The 13730-nt window shown below is 39.2% G+C and overlaps 1 long non-coding RNA gene across 1 annotated transcript; it reads left to right on the plus strand.

Moving 5' to 3' along the window:
- Nucleotides 1–2289: 2289 nt before the first annotated feature.
- On the plus strand, nucleotides 2290–10360 carry LOC145465588 (uncharacterized). Its single transcript, XR_014041648.1, has 3 exons — nucleotides 2290–2749; nucleotides 8631–8726; nucleotides 9995–10360. It is a non-coding gene; the product is annotated as an uncharacterized LOC145465588 (long non-coding RNA).
- The last annotated feature ends 3370 nt before the right edge of the window (nucleotides 10361–13730 follow it).

Raw genomic sequence — 13730 nt, forward strand, 5'->3', positions numbered from 1 at the left:
GACAAGGTGGGAGGTGCGGTGGCGTTGTGGTTAGTGCGCTCAGCAATGGATCAAGTGGTCCATGTTCAAGCCCTGGTCAAGGACAGTGTGTTGTGTTTTTGGGCAAGACACTTTTACTCTCACGGTGCCTCTCTCCACAAAGGTGTACATATGGGTACTGATGAATTTAATGCTGGGGGTAACCCTGTGATCAACTAGCATCCTATCCAGGGGGTAGTAGAAATATTCCTAGTTGGTTCATGCTACAGAAACTGAGATAAGCCTGGCCTGATGGGCCACTTGGCTCTATGCAGACTTTACCTTTTACTTAGGGACAAGGTACTGCATCAAGTGGCGGGAGGGACAGCAGAGTCAGAACCTCCCACTTCCCATACCCTGTTCTCCCACTTTCCATACCTCTATCTCTTGACTCCCACCCTTGTTCATCCTGCTCCTGTCCCCTGTAAATTAAGAGACTCAAAACACATCCTAGTCATTAAGCTGCACAGTCCTTAGGCATTTCCTTTTCCTTTCTTCCTTCGTTTTCAGCCTTGCTACTCTTACCCACATCTTTCAAGTGAATGAACTATGACGTAACCACTGTCAAAGGGTTTCATTTTGAGCCTCATTTTGAGCCCAAGGGTGAATTTTTCTTTGCCTGTCGGCCTAGAAGTCTCTAAAGACACTAAATGAAAGTCAAGTAACATTTTCAGTTTTTGTTTTTGAAAGTATTTGAAGCCTTAATGAATGACAAAAATTAGCATTTTGCATTTCTCTCTGGATTCCTGCCCCCTATTCTCCTGGGCTCCTGCCCCCTGCCTCTCCCCACCATCAACAGATGGCTGAATGCTCAGGAGAGGAGTTGCCATATGGAAAGCATTGGTCAGTGTTCTCTCAGTTGGTGTTTTTACAGCATTGATGTTGTGGGAATCATCCATGGACAGTATCTAAAAGGATTTTTGCTGAGCCAAAATAGAAAAAAATGTACAATAGAAGAAGTTTTCTATTGGGAAATCCAGATAATAGTAATGTGTAAACGAATATTAATGTTACAAAGTTACAGAGTCTCAGGCTCTAAGGTAATGTGGTCAGAAATTATCTGGGTGGCCTTATAATCAGAAGATTGTTGTGTGAATACAGGGAGGATAGCCTATTTATAACTAAAAATGAAATTCATTTATTGAGTTTTAATTGGAAGTTGTTATTACCCAGATTTTATGGTAATTTTATTGTCTTATATGCATGTATTTTTAATTACCCTTTTAACAGCTTTGTATTCCATGTCTTCTGCCATCTAAAGATAGTCGGATGTCATGTACTTCTTGTGGTTTTTTTAATAGCTAAATACTTTTTTCTAAACTCTAACAGCTATGCAACTAGTTTAAAATGATTTTCACACTTTAGAGGCGCTAAAAGCAAAATACAGAACTGCAACAATTCGAAATTATGACAAGAAACAAAGAAACAATAATAAACATAAAAATTTAAAATTTTATTTTCGCCAACCTCAAGCTTCCTAAAGTACAGTATAATTAAAATTGGATATTTTATGATAAAACATACCTCGGTGAATTCTTCCTCGAGTCGAGGCCAGATTTTGAACCCTTTTGGGGATTCAGTCCTACACTTGTTACGCCAACGTGTCCAAGATTTATACTGCTTCGATTTCGGCCAACTTGGTCTATAATTCGGTGATACCGAGTGAGGACAGGATGACCGTGATTACTTACGTGAGTGCCCCCAATCGAACAAGTGGACGAACATGAGCATGTCTTCCCGACGAATTTGATAGAAATGCCGTTGACATACCGATTCATACGGTTCAAGCCCATCAATTCAACAAACTTGAGAAGTTGATGTCCTCAGAACACCGCTACAGCAACACAAAAGCTGCCTAGTTTTAGCCTTAGCGCACATCGTAACGTAAATTGCCACTGGCTCGCCGCTTGCGAGAATGAACTCTCACGAAACAACAACAATTTCACACCGAGTGCAAGTTCAGTTTGGCTTTGGCACAATATATAATATTAACTGAGAACTATCCAGCAAATGAGCGTAGTTTAAAAGCTAAGTTTACAGTGTGCGCTCTAAGTTTTGTATCTTTTTGACTGTCGATAAGACTCGCTGAGAAAACAATGTAAAAGTTGCAGGCATTTTGTAGATTTGTTAATGTGTACCGCTGACCAGCAAAATACTGTATCGCGCCCCAAAAAACGTATTTCCGCGGTGTCTCTCCGAAACGAATATAGCCCACATCAGGATGCTCCAGAAATCCGCCAGAAGTTGACAACCAAATGACGTCATAAAGCGAAAAAAATGGCGTCTCGATTACTCAAGATTTCCGTCTATTTGTAAACCATCAGTTTCGTTTCGTTTTATGTTGAGGATGGAAAGATGTTGCAGGCACATTACTTCGACTTTTTAAGCGAAACTTTCTGGAAAAGAGAAAAGTTTATTATTGTTTTGAAGGAGAATAACGGAGAGCCTTCTGTCATCGTATGGCGGATTTTGCACATTTGCAAAACTGGTGTTGTTACGACTTTTGGTTCTACGTAGCTGTTCGTGATTTAGTGATAACACTAAGTGCAAAAGCCTATAATGTTAACAACAATCTGGATGAAGTATTGCTGGCCATAGTTTGCATTGCGTTCCACGAGAACATAATTACCAGAAGCAGTTTAGTTCCGAAAGTCGCTGTCATCAGAGCTTTTGTTGCCCTTGGCTCACGTGTATATGGTAGAAGAGACAAGCTTATGATCGCATGCTGAAGGTCAGTATCCCATATTCCTACATCTCTCGTTGAGGATTGTTGTTTTCAGTAAGATACAGTACACATATATATATTGTTACTTTGGGGCCATCGGTCTCTTTCGTGGTCGGTGCTTTTAAAACGCCCAGTAAAATCTTGATTACATGAAAGCTTATTTAAACTTATGTCTCGCTGGAAGCTTAAGGAACAATTTATAAATTCGAGGAAGATTTTTAAGTTCTATTCCACTTTAAAAATGAAATCGATTCAAATCCAAGCCATCAGAAGGAATCCGTAATGCCATTGAAGTCCTAAGATAAGGTCCTTTTTAGGGACCTCCCCCTTTAAACATCGTGGGGGTGGTCTTTGAGGCAGCACACCAAAAAAAGGCAGTAAGGACCCATTTATTTGGTCACGGGTACCAGAGACAACCCTCCTCCTGAGGCAACTTTATCAAGTGTTTATATGTGAAAATGCTGTCCCTGTAGGCCTAATCAAAGTTGACCCTGCACAATAGATATTATTCATAACCCTTATTGAGTGATCAAAAGTGCAAATATCCCTCTTTGTTTGAGTTTCCCTCAGTCATAATTGATCACAGCTGGTTTTGCCGAGTTAATTGTTTCTTATTTAATACACATGACTACTTTAATTCTGAAATCTAGGCATTACGTGACACTCACCATGTTGAGAGTTGTCCCAGTTAGGCAATCCAAAGTGTTTATATAAAGAAAAGTTGTCCTGCCTGCCAGGGTTACTTTACTTGCCAAGGTGAGTCAACTCTCCCACCTGAATTGTCTCGCCCCTGAGTTTGGTTCGTGATCCTCGTGTAAACAGTTAGATGAATTTTGCAAAGAAATAATAAGAAGGAATGTCTCTAAGGTACACAGGACCATATAAATGCACCCTAAGAGCCATGCTATTTTATTGCCACATTCCCTCTACCTCTTCCAACTGATTATGCAAACTATGCTTTTCAAGCTCTTTGTGGGTACAGGTGTTTGAGTATCATCTTTGTCGCTACAGTGGAACCTCACCTTACAGCCACCCAATTAACACAGCCAACTCATTATTATCAATGTCCACTTTAATCTGGCTCAAATAAAAGCTCAGTCGGTCATTTTCTTATTTATTAATTATACAGTCAGATTTTTGTGGCCTGTTGGTGACCAGATTAACAAGGTTCCACAGTAATTTAAGATTGTCAGTGTCAGTTGGTTGTTTTTAGAATATTTGCGCCTCAGAGATGAAAATGGATTCGAGCTAATCCACAAAACAAAATTCTGGTACATTGTAGGAGTAATGTATGCAATTTATAGTAAGCATCAGGCATCATTTTGGCAGTGAAGTCCCATAACTCTTGATCATTTGGAGATTGGTTATCTCCTATCCCTGAAATTATGAAGGTTGATATCTCTATTATGTCATCAAGGCAATAATATTTTGATTCCTACTCCAGGAGTGGGGGGGGGGGGGGCGGGGAGGACTCTCTTATATGGGCTATATAGATGTATGTGCGGCCCCAAAGGGTGAGGTTTTTCAGCTGTTTTGGTCATAAATACTGTAGGGTAAGGGTTTTGAACTCTAGTCTTAAATTTGGTATGTTTTTTAGATGAAGCCACAGTTGTAACTTTAATTTTCGTCATTATTGATAAAACCATCAACAAAAGCCCTTCACAAATTATGTTTATGGCAACTGTCCCAGTCGCAACGGCCATAAATGGGTCAGGGAAAATCACAGATTTTTGTCATAAATAAGGTAAGGGTTTTGGGAAGGGGCTGCACACCCCCACCCAATTTTTCAGGATGTACCAAACACTTTTTCCTAGCAGTTACTACAGTCTTCTTTTAGTAAACCAAAATAATACTTGCTGCCAGTTGCTTTATAAAACTACAACCCTTCTAGAAGCCTTCACAAAGTAATATCAGCTGCAAACAATTATTTTTTGTGGCTGACTGAAATTTTGTATTAAATTGTACTGAACTGGCCCAGATTTAATACACATTTTGTCGCATTTAGTTCACATATTTTCAGTTTACAATGCAAACACACATTAAGACTTCACTCAGCAGCAAGGTTAACCTCTTGTATGACTAGTAACAGTATATTCCAAAAAAACCTATCCTGCCTGGCTAGAGTGTGTAGAGTCAGAGCACACAGTGCAGTGCCCTACTGTACATGTATGTCTTCTGTTAGGTATTAATCTTAAATTTAGAATCTTTGAGAAATCACAAAAAAGTTGATATCTTGACAACTCTTCTTTATAGCTGTGTCACTTCATAATATAGTAGTTTGGTATGTGGTAGCGTAGAAGGTAAATTAATTAAGTTATCGCACTGGTATCACAGAGGTCTTGGGCTCGAGTCCTGTTCAAACCTAACTTTTTTGTTTTTATGTTAGGCTTTTATTTCACCTTTGCTTAAGTTGTGTATAGTTGCAGTGATCAATCATGTCTTCATAAGTTAATCAATGTATATATGTCACAGACATATACTGTCTTAAAGTTTGTTAATTCTTTTTTTTATTATGTGGTTCTAGAAAACTTCCATACCCACCCAAAGGAGGTTATTGAGAATTCCAAGGATGGGGAGGGTCTCAAAAGCCAAACTTTTTAAAGAGAAGTAGGAATCAAAACTGGAATTTCCATAGGGATGGGATGGGGAGATCTCTGTTTAATAAATAAATAATATGTACAGACTCATAAACTGATGTGAATTTCAACATATCCTGGCCCACGATTTGCCATGGTGTAGGACCCTTGTCAAGTTCAAGCACCAAAGAAGGTCAGCATGTTAGACGGGAGAGGGGAGTATTTCAAAATATCATAAATTAGAAAAAAAATTTCCAAACTCAATCATGTTCATGTTAGTACCTAATGAATACCTTCAAAGAGATCTAGTTATACATTCTGGCAAATATTCTGGGAGTCTCCCACATACCATTTAGATCATCCAGTCTCCCAGACATTAGTCATAAAATCTATTGTCCAGGTACAGGTTATGAGCTTAACAGTTCTGTTACCATGGCAACAGACTGCATTCTGGACCTTCCTGATATTTTAGACTTTTCTGGCCACCTTTGGAGTTCCATTTTGATATTTGTCAATGGTGCTTCATCTGCATGATTCAGTAAGCATAGTAATTTGTAAGGTCGAAGTTGTCATTGATTAATGTTTTTTGAGCTGAAAATCAGCAAATTAATGAAGTTAGGTTAGAGAGGACCCAGGAAAAGATTGAGTTTCATGGGAACAGAATGTTTATAGCCATACTGTTAGTGTGTTGCCTGTGAAACTATAAGGCTACCAAGTTTCAACATTATGATCTCTGCTGTATGGTCTCTACTTCATGTAATATTGGTTTGAGTGTATGACATCATCAGTTCTCTCATTTGCATATTTTACACATTTTTAAAACTTAAACATCTCTGGAACTAAATTAATGCAGATATTTGCAAAAGGTAAACAGCACTTTTAACCTTTTTTGGAATATTTCTATGTGATACTCCTAAAAAATTCTGAATCAAGGGGCAAAAATTTGATGATAGTAGCCATTGAATTTATGCTGTTGACATTTACATGCATGTATACTGTAAGGTGTTGAGGAGAATTTAGGAGGGGAATTTGGTTGAAATGGGATCCAGGCTATGGGAGAGTAGGAATAGGGGCTGAGGGGGGAGGGGGGTGGGGGATGGGTGGTGTGCTTGTGAATTTTAAGAACCCCTCTGAAAGTGAAAACAAACTGTAAGTTTGAAAAGTTTAAAGCAGAGGTAAAAATTATACTTTATATCTTCAAGTTGTTTATTAAATAAAAACAAGGGAAGCACTTATTAATTCCTCTTCAGTTTTCTTCTGAATTTCTCTTGTTAAACTAAAAGTTTTTTTTCTCTGTTAAGAAAACGTTTTGCACTGAACTTCTGCGTTGAAACCCTTAAGGCCTTTTTTCAGGTCATTAATTACTAACAAACATTTTAGTATGGAGAAAGGTCATTACTGACAGATTATATTGTTTTACTTTATTTTGTCTAGTTGTTGGTCTTTTTGTGACTGATGGGGGTCTCTAAAGTTCTGAATTGATCTTTAATTTTAGTGAATGTCTCATTTAGGGTGACCCCGGCAACAGTTCGATCATCTATGGTTTTTACTTTGCCAACCATGGTTAACCATGGTTGACCATGGTTGACTGTGGTACAACCGTGTTGTCTGACCATGGTCCAATTTGGCCACTGACCATGGTTCATGGTCAACCGTGGTCAGAAAACATTATTGTTAATATTGAAAGAACTTGTCTTGATCAGGGCTCTTGAGGTGCTTAGGAATGATTTAAAACTGATTTTCACCTTTTTTAACATTTATAAAGTACTGCAACGAGGAATGACTAAACGCCATGGAATTTAAACCATGAAAAACTTTCCAAATAAAGGCTAAGACAATATCATATACTTAAACAAAATAAATATATGATTTGAGAGATTATACTGGCACCTGAGGTGTTTATGGAATGATTAAAACTGATTTTCACCTTTTTTTCATTTATAAAGCACCGCAATGAAGAATGACCAAACACCATGGGAAACCATAAACAACCATGTCCAAAAAAGGCTAAGACAATATCATTTACGTAAGCAAAATAAATGTATGTATTCACAACGTGTCTGGGAAAATCAGAAGCTCACTACTCCCACCAAAATGGTTGTCTACAGAGCCTGCATCATCAGCACGCTCCTCTATGGTAGCGAGTCCTGGACATCGTATGCAGCACAAGAAAAACTCCTGAATGTGTTCCACCTGCGCTGCTTGCGGCACATCCTCTCCATCTCCTGGCAGGACCGCATTACGTACAGTACATCGAATGGATGAGGGCCGCATTCCCAAGTAACTCTTGTACGCAGAACTTAAGGAAAAAGGCCGGTAGGATGACCGAAGCTCCGTTTCAAGGACGTGGCGAAGAGGGACATGCAAGCCATTGGTCTTCCAATCGATTCGTGGGAGACTCTTGCCAGTGACAGCAGTGCGTGGAAAACAAATTGCACCGAAGCCCTACGAGAGGGAGAAAAGCTTCTGCACATCACAGTGGATACCAGGAGAGAATGTCAGAAGGCCAGGGCCCTTGCTCCACCTACTGATTCCACTTATGTCTGTGGTTCTTGTCACCGCACCTGCCGATCACGAATCGGACTCCAAAGCCATCTCAGAAAATGTTTAAGGAAATGTACAAATTATTACTAACACACGCTAAAATTATGGACTAGATTGTCCGATAATGCCAATACAATAATATAATGGTCTAGTAATCCGTTTCCATGGTTGCTTGCTGAAAACACCCTTTAATTCATATTACTTTTATGAGTGACTCGGATTGATAATTAAAAAGACCTATTCTTTTTCATGGCTATGAAAAACCATGTTTGACCATGTTCTTGTTACTGTAATAAGATCTGTTGCTTGGAGGTTAAATGTACTGCTCAAAGAAAATGACAAATCTAGCAATTTCTTTTTTAAGTGTTGAGGCTTTCGGGAGGCTTCCTGGTCTTTCATACATGGCCCCAGCAAAGGGAATGGCAATGTGTAGTACTATAAGGTGCCCCCCATGCCAGCCTGAACCAAACTCTGTTACGTTTGCATAGGGTAATGCTCCACGTTTTTCTGACATGAGTGATGTATTGGACAACCACAAGTCAAATCTCTATTTAACATTATTTTTATTCTGTTTTTGGGGTAGTCCGTAGATTGGTCTGTAGGGTAGTCCATGGACACAGTCCTTTGTGGGGCTCTCTGGGCCAGGGGTCAGTGTTTTTGGGTTGCCTCATCAAATAGAGCCCATGATGTCCAACTCAGGTTGCAAATTCCTCCTAAAAGGTTTCATTTTCAATATGATTCGATTTTTATTTTGGTTTTCCTTATAGATAACAGAAAAGAAAAAGAAATTCTTTGAAGAAGCTCCTCCACAAGTAATGCATCAAACTTTTACAAATTTGAATTTATCAAGTCCTTTACTCAAGGTATTGCCAGTGCAATCATGTACATGATATCTATTTTATTTATGGTATACAACATAATTTGTACAATATTTCTATAGTCGAACCTCCCCTAACTGCCACCTCTCTGAAATGGCTTTTTTTTGCTCCTGCAGAAATCCATACATGTACATGTATTTTTTTTTTAATGCTAAACACATAATTACTTACATTGCCTTACTTTACTTACAACATGACACAATACTTATCCTACTTACAATGCACTACATTATTGTTACTATCATCATCATCATCATCATCATCATCATCATTATTATTATTATTATTATTATTTCTAATGCTTTTACTGTCTTACAAACGTCACTTACAGTACATAAAAAAAAAACCTCTTTACAATACTTGGCATTACCTTATTCACTTACAATACGCAATAATTACTTATTATGACTTACACATTACGTTACTTAAGGAATTACAATGCAATGTAATTACTTAATCGTGGAAAAAAAAAACCAACAAACAAACTAAAAAAAAAGACCTTGCAACAAATTACTAAGGGACACGCCTTAAATGGTGAGAAGGAAATTCCACTTCTGTTGAAATTTCCTTTCACCATTCAACGTGGCAGGAATATATTTTTCTATGTCGATTTTATCCTGCACCAATGAGATGAAGTCGCTGAAAACGAACATAGTATTATTTAGAGCGTTGATATAAAGAAGGTACTTGCCTAGCATTATGAGGTGGTTGAGGGTCAAACGGTGAGTACAGGGACGAGTAATTCCAAATAATACCTCCGGCTCAGAGAGAAGTAAACTCGCGTTACTTACGATAGAATACCAACTTTGGAACTTATACCAAAAGGAAGCCGCTTACGGGCAGCTAATAAACAAGTGATGTATGTTTTGACTATCAGAGGTACAAAAAGAGCAGGATGGGGATGTAGCCTTGTTCATTTTGTATAATATACTGTTCGTGGCTAAAACATGTACTTTTATTTTCACCTCTCCACAACGGTAACGGCCAGAGGTCCAAAAATTCAATCGCAGCTCATGCGCAAAAGAGTACAACTATTGCGCTGAGCCTATCAAATCACAGTCTTTGCCGTTCGGTACCGTTCGGTATGACGTGTAATCCGGAGAGTTTTCCAATACAACTCTTTGTGGAGAGGCACTGTGGTTGTTATAATATTATTGCAGCTCAGGGATTACCGGCTGTATGTGGCACAAACAGCTGCTAAAGAGCTGTGTTTTTGTGGACTGTTTATTAATACGTTTTTTTATTACCTGCAGATATATCATCATTCTGTACTACTTGAATGATGTGGAAGATGGAAGAGGAACTGCTTTTAATTTCTTGTGACAGACATAAAAGACTTAAATGAGACTGTAAGCGTCAGAGAAATCGAGTTCCTGTACATTGAACCTCCTTGATTTAACCGCCAGTCTCATGCACTCTCATTAATTCTTTGTTGCTTATATTTTACGCGCATTACTTTTTCATGAAACTCGACCAGCGTTATTTCTCGTTAGACAACTGAGCACCTGATATCACGTGATGTCAACTAACTGCGCCAATTCTTTGTGTCAATTTGGCTCGCGCAACCGTGAACTGATCCATTACAGATATCAAATTAGAATTCAAAAGATATCGTATCGCCCTGAAATGGGTCTGTCTCGGTGAGTAAAATAAAGTACCTGTATTGGATCTAGTTTGGCTACCTAAATTAGGGCCAACATAGTTTAATTTGTACAGGCAGATAAGGACCCACGACCTGAGATGAACCCTCGAGCGGGCTAAAACAGTTGTTTGATCCGGTTTTCCTTGCCCAAGTCTTCCTAGACCTTGGGTCCCCAGGGTTAAATTGGCAACTGAGATCTTTGAGTCCGATTGTTAAGTGGTGCACCTTTCGAAAATCTCATGTAACTTAAGATGACGATCGCTTCAATCTGAAAGAATACTGCCAGACTGCTAACATCGTTGTACCAGCCAAGAAAGGCAAAGCTATAGTGTGGTATAACTATGAGCTTGATGGACAAACTGGCTGGATGAGTCACAGAGATGATAGATCATTACATGGAGGATGCGTCGTGAAGAAAGGCATGAAGTACATAGCGAACAACTGGCTTCCAGCGCCAGAGAATGACTCCGCCCATCTTATAAGTGAATATTTTGTTGACCCGGATGAAGAATGAGACGTTTTTTTTTTTTATAAGACACTTTAACGAAAGGAGAAAGCTTTAGTTAACATACTGTCGACCAGTCCTGTTAAAAATGTGTCTAATTTTCTTCGTGTTTAATCTTCTATGATGGTCTTAATTTTTTTTTCGCAGTTTCGTAGTTGCTTTTGGAATGGACCGAAAAAAGGAACCCATTTTACAAAGTAGTTTATATTTCTTTCGTTTTCGCTTCAAAGTGAAGAGCTAATTAACTTGCGCAAAAAGCGTTCTAATAGATAATTTCATTTAAGAAACGTAGCCCACAGTAAGCAGATAAGTGGGTTCGACTTGCTCACGAAAACTGGATCTGTGGGCGACTGAATATCACTGTAATCATGACGTTACTATCTTGATACCAATGGCAGTGCCAAATAAATTAATTTTCGTAGATATTTTGTTCCCTTTTTCTCAATGTAGGCCCACCTCCTTGCCCCATCCACTCAATGGAAACAATAGAAGTAATAATATGTAGAAGTTTGTTTTCTTTGTCGCTTTTTTCCTTTTTCAAAACTGTAGACTCTAAGGAGAAGAGACTTTCAATTTTGTAGCTAAAATTGTTTTACCCTTAATAGTTTTAGCGCTAATTAGTGGTCAAAATGTCCAATTTTTACGTCAAACAGCTAATTTTTTTCACCACATAGACACCCCCATATATGCCGAGTGGAGCTGGGTAATAAAAAGAGAGAGCTACCGCAAAGACTAAATTGTGTCTCATTAAGGACTATAAGTTCGTAATGGGATTATGCAGCAGTCTTTAGTAGTCATAATCTGAACGAGTGTACAAGTCGTTCATGACAAAGGTAATGAAGTCTACTGATTCAATCATAAGAATTGGATTGAACAGATGACTCATCAGTCAGAAGACGCTTTAACTGTGAGGGTCTGGACAGATTTGCTAGAATCTCAGTTATCAGTTAACATAGTCACATTTTCGGTGATTTTCAGCTCTTGATTACAGTTTCAGCCCATTTCTCAGCTGTCAATAACGTTGCAGATCGCAGAACTCAGAAACTATCAGAAACACGTCATTTGTCAGCTGACAGTTAGACCAGTTCTCAGCTATGAGTTAAACCCCATCTAGACCCTTTGAGTCTACTGTAGCTTGACGAGGGTCCTGGTACAGCTACTTCTCCTTGAATGGGATGCTAGTCCATCCCATTGGGTAAGTAAAATCTGCATACAAGCCAAGTGGTCAATCAGGCGGACATTTACCTCCGGTTTCTGTAGCATGAAGCAACTGGGAGTATTTCTACTTCCCCTAGGATGGGATGCTGCACCACTGCAGGGTTGCCCTCCCCCGTGCATTAACTTCGGTGGTACCCGTTTATACCCCTGGGTGGAGAGAGATGCTGTGAGAATAAAGTGTCTAGTCCAAGAACACAACACAATGTACCCGGCCAGGGCTCATACCCGGACCGTTCGATCCGGAGGCGAGCGCACTAACCATGAGGCCGCCACGCCTCCCATATCATCCCATTGGAGTTACATTTAAACAGAAAAGGAAAAAAAAGAAAGGTTTGTCAGTTCAAATTTATTTTCACGCTGCGCGTTATAGTTCAAGCACTACTCTATTACTCTCTTTTTACTATTGTTCTGTAGTTTCACTACATCTGGTGCTTTAAAACAACTCCGGTTAAAATCTACACTTAAACATTTTATAAGAGTATAACTAGGGGTCTACATCGGGAGCGAAATGGTAAAAGGTATATATCCAAGCATGAATAGCCCACATATCCGATTTTACAGCTACGTTCAGTCGGTCTGCCGAGAGATGGCATAACATCAAGTTACAAATCACATTTTTCAGTAATTTACGTTAGTCAAATCTTGAGAAATCACATTGAAGGGAAGGCAGTAACGACCCTTTGGTCTTTGATGTCGTAGATCACTGTCAAGCATACGCAAGGCGATCCAGTTTTTCCATGAATCCCCAGTGGTGCATTAAAATTCTTCTTCAGCACATACCTGTTCACATCAGAACGGTGCGGCGTTACAGCATCTGGGCAATTACAGGCCTCTTGGACTAGTCTCCACACGGAGGCTTCTTCAGACGAAAGAAAATAACTTTTTCTCTGTTTCACTGGGAGCATATGATATTTCTTCACGTGTTTTTTCAAGCCATCACTCAGTGTGCTGCCAGCTATCCTCGCTAGCTTTTCAACATCCTTCAATGGTGTAATTTCTTGATCATTCAATGAATCCATAGTTTCAGCCGCAGTTTCTTCTCCTTCCAGGTAGCTTGCAATCGTTTACAACCTTCCGTAGCGAATTATTCGCATCAGGAGTGCAATCTGCTGTTTACTGCCCTCAGTGGCGCTAGGGACGTTTTTGTTGCGATTCCTTATTTCAGCCTATTCACCGTGGTCTTTAGAAAACTCGCAGTTTTGGATACTTACTTGAGTTTTTTGGGCTAGAATGAGCCAGATAAAATTACTGAAGTACGCAATTTTAGTAAAATGCTAAATTTACAATCTGTTGAAGGTGACGGGTGTCACTACTCTCTTGTTCGATGTAGCTCTTAGCCAATCAGAAAACGACGACACGAATTTACATAAATGAACTAAACTTGTGTCTTGTTGCCCGTTCCGTAAGTTGGTCACTGTCAGGGGCGGGGCAGAAGACTCCTGAAATTTTCGTATAGGTATCATCCAACAAAAAATGACGTCACATCCGGTTTAAACTGCGCTTCGCGGCTCGTTTCACAAAGCGAGAAAATGGCGTTTCGATTACTCATGATTTCCCTCTATTTGTAAACCATCGGTTTCGTTTCATTTTATATTGAGGATGGAAAGATGTTGCAGACACATTA

Source organism: Orbicella franksi, chromosome 13 (genome assembly GCF_964199315.1).
Source record: "Orbicella franksi chromosome 13, jaOrbFran1.1, whole genome shotgun sequence".
NCBI classification, from domain to species: domain Eukaryota; kingdom Metazoa; phylum Cnidaria; class Anthozoa; order Scleractinia; family Merulinidae; genus Orbicella; species Orbicella franksi.